Source organism: Rhagoletis pomonella, unplaced genomic scaffold, assembly GCF_013731165.1.
Source record: "Rhagoletis pomonella isolate Grant_MI unplaced genomic scaffold, Rhpom_1.0 Rhpom_scaffold_00002, whole genome shotgun sequence".
Classification (NCBI taxonomy): Eukaryota; Metazoa; Arthropoda; class Insecta; order Diptera; family Tephritidae; genus Rhagoletis; species Rhagoletis pomonella.
Genome location: NW_023458556.1, coordinates 11,378,367 through 11,382,324, shown reverse-complemented (window position 1 = coordinate 11,382,324; position 3,958 = coordinate 11,378,367). Strand labels below are relative to the sequence as shown.

Sequence of the window (3,958 nt, the reverse complement as noted above, 5' to 3'; positions counted from 1 at the left end):
GCGTGCGCTCGTACCTAACGAGTGCTCATTTGCAAACATCCTCGCGTGTTCCTCGTGAGTTGCGCTAACTCAGAGCAAACTAACGAGCGAGCGAGGGGCCAAAATGAGGCAAATCCGAACCCTGGAAATAGAGGGTAACGAGGCGGCGCACTGTCTCGCTAGAGGGATGCTTAGAAACCCAGCATGTTCCTTGCGGGACACTGCATACTGAGAGGACATCTACATTAGCTGGAAATGTGGGCAAATGATCTTTTCCGATTCGGCAACTCGACCAGCTATACACAACTACACATTCTTACCGAGTATGATGCAGTCTGCACCAGGCGAGAGAGAAGTCTAAGCTCCACAATTATTTTCCAAGCTTCAACTTCCTTAGCAACGGTCTTCCAGTTGCTGCAACTTACTCTATGACATTTCATCTTTAGCTGTCATCGTACAGCATTCACGACCATACAATCGTAACGCAAGCGAATGCCCTAATTTTTAGTAATGGTAAACTTTATCTGAACACTACTGTATAGCTTAGAACAGCGCTTTTTTTTGTCCATTTACTTTGTGTCAATTTTTCTCGGAAAATTATTTTTATTTACGTGACTTCTACTACTTAATAACCAAATTTCTCATTTAAAATATGGCAACAGGCAAATGTTAATCAACTCTGTAGACTTTCTGTTCATATAACAGTATCCTTTCTGACAATCGTGAGAACACGAACTGCAAAGGCTACTCGGGCGCGCTAGCATTTCTTGGCGTTTCATTCATAATTTCCGCCTACAGATGCTGCGAAGTTGTTTTCACATAAATAGTCAACATAACGAAAACACTGATTCAGTTTAGATGAGCGCGTTGCGAAGTTAACTTTACACTATCGGAGAGTAGCACAAATGCAAATCAAGTCATTCAGGATATTTAAAAGTATATAAAATAAATATAGTACACTTATGTACAAATGTATGTATAAAGAAAGCTGTCATGCGAAATATTATTTGTGTATGTGTTTTAGAAAAAATTTAGGTTAATAATACCACATGCACATATTTATTAGTGTACATAGTTAAAGTGAGTAAAAGTTAAGCATAAATGCAAAGTGCAAAAATACGAAAAAAATTACCATTTAGTTCAATTAAATAACTAGTAACAAGTCAGATGGAAACCCCGTTTTTTTATTATGTATATACAAAGATTATATACCAATTATGCATAAACAAGCATCAGTGGATTTTAAATGATAATTACCAAAACTGTCTCTGTGCAGCAGTCCAAACTTTTCAAGCATTCATAATTTTTAACAACTAACAAGGAAGTGCGCTATATAGAAACACATTTCAGCCGGTCGGGTAGAAAAATATATGAATTATACGTGAAAAGTTCGCTTATACCAGTGAAAGTATATTATGAAATTAAAAATTATAAGAAAATCTTGTGAAAACTCAGCAAACTTAGAAAATTGTAAGCAACAAAGTGATGCGTAAAACAGTTTCGGATCACTTATTTAATAATTTTGTTAACCAAAAAAGAATACACGCCCATGTGGATGTGATATCTCTCACACAGACATATCCAACTATTTGAAAGTGGCACTTTAAAAGCACCTGAAAAGAACGTACCGTAAAACTTAATCGAGCGTGAGTGTTTAATTAGCCCAGCTTAATGTGAATAAAAATTTACATCTATCAAGTGAGATGAGATAATGATGAAAGTGTGAAAAATTATGAAAACAGAAATATTTTGCGCAGATTTATACTAAACAGAAACTTTCTCTTATAGCAAAAATTTTTTAAAGTTGGGGTTAAGGTTCGTGGCCAGGCTGTGGAAGAACAAACCGATAAAAAAAAAACGTTTTTAAAGGCAATTGGGCCTGAGCAAATCAGGGCAATTATTCGAGTGCACTTTTTCAATGAAGAAGCTTCTCATAAAATTCATAATCCTAGTGGATATTATGCTTTTTTTTGTCGGAACCAGGCACAAATACTCATTTAGTAAATGTTTTTAAATTTTCAATGATATTGAAGGACACGTTTCATTTTTAATGAACCTCATTTAGTATATTATTCAGTAGGAAATTGTAAAAAAAAACCCTTGGTCATATGAACGCTGGGTTAAACTTGGGTCTCCACCAATGCCGCTAAGTTGACTAGAGTAGAGTAGACTTCGACATCTCCATAAATCAATTATTTCTGCAGGCAACTTAGGCATACCCGTACATTAAAATTGTGTTGCTGGGTTTTCAGCAAACTTCAGCAACGGGCCTACTTTTGCTAGTGCCTTAGAGCCCCGCCTTTTTCATTGAGGATCAGATTGGGGGAAAAAATTTATATATAGGGCTTTTTCATCATGGAGTTGGCTAAATGAATCCTCTAAGATGCGAAAAACAGTTCACAGTAACGGCCTGTACCCGAAGTCGCCTCTTTATTTTCAGTCGCAATGCGGCCTTCGCCAAAGCGCAACATTATGATAGATAAAAGGGAACAGTTATAAACTTGTAAAAGTAAAGGAAATCCAACAAAAACAAATGGAATCTACATCTGAAGGTTGGTAAAATACGTTGAAAATTTTGTAAATATCAACACTGTAACAGAATATTTGTTATAGCCTATAACTTATAGGCGGCAAACACGATACGTCTGACTCGAGAATCATTTGTGTACGTGTTGACTCGCCTTTCGACTACACACAGTTGAGTCATTCAGAGTCATACCAGAGTCATGTCGGTGTAACTAACACAAATTTATTTTATCTAACACATCCAAACCTACTCAGGAGTCAGATGCACGGTGTGTGCCGCCTGTTAGAAATAGATAATAAGGTTTATTTTTTAACAAAATTTGAGTTGTTAAATGAGGTGGCTAGAGAATTTTCGGCGTATCAGACCTAGTGAAGTTGACAGTTGCTGATCACTGGGTAGGGAGTAGGGACGTCGGAAATATATCAATGCTTAAATCAGGGACCGAGAACAACAATGATAACAAAACTGTCGAGAACGTTCTCAATGGAAATTGTATAAGAACAGTACCTTCGGAAAATTTCAAAAAGAAAAAAATGGGAACAAAAACAAATCGCGAGCGAACTAAAGCCTAGGAAACTTTCTGGAAGAGAACGAAACGGGAACCAATCTTCTCTAAACTGTTTGCGTAGAATGGAAGCGAGAACAAAATTGTTCACATGGCGTTCATTATTTAGTTTGAAATATTTTAACATTAATATTAATCAAAGAAGAACTGAAGGATAATAATTCAAATTAAGTCAACGCAAAATTTAAGACACGAACTTTTCTTGCAGGGAAAATAAAAAAAATTTTCCATAAAAGCACAGTTCACCCTAATGATAAACGATCTGCAAGCTTTAGTGATCTAGATTTCCCCTGGCATAGAATTGACAATCGTGGCTTTCACTGAATTGATTTTTATCCTAACACACACACGCCCCTCTCATACTTAACGTTAAGTTTTCAAAACGTGTTTTCTCCTTTTCCTTCTCTCCGCAGAATGTTCCCCAGACTTTTGTTCTTATTTGTTCGTCGTTGAAAACGTTCTCGAAAGTATGTTCTCATTCTTTTCTTCTTGAGAACGTTCCTGAAAGTTTTTTTTCATGTTCATGAACTTTTTATTTCTAATTTTGTTCTCATTCAAACTGCTCGCAATACCTTTGTTCCCATTTGATCCTTTTGTGGGAACGCTCTTGACAGAACTAAACCAAAACTAGAACGAGTTCTCGTTCCCTAGCTTAAATAGTCGATACATCGATGATGTCCTCAATCTCGGAAAGTTTAGCATGTGCTTGCTTTTACTATTCAGATAGGATTACAGCCAACTTGTGAATTTGTTGATCGGCCACTTCTCTGGGGCCAAAAATATCTCTCTGTAAATAATCGGCATATATGACAACCCACTTGTTTCTTCCTGCCTCGAAACGGGTGAGACATCGGAAGAATTAGGTGTAAGACTTTTGGCAGAAACGT

The 3,958-nt window shown here is 36.7% G+C and overlaps 1 protein-coding gene across 1 annotated transcript in view; it reads left to right on the top strand.

Annotated features, from left to right (window-relative positions):
* Nucleotides 1–852: 852 nt before the first annotated feature.
* LOC118734446 overlaps nucleotides 853–3,958 on the top strand; it is a 77,831-nt gene continuing 74,725 nt past the window's right edge. The window contains exon 1 of the mRNA XM_036464166.1: nucleotides 853–915. The gene's annotated coding sequence lies outside the window, so the exon portion shown is untranslated. The remainder of the gene's footprint in view (nucleotides 916–3,958) is intronic.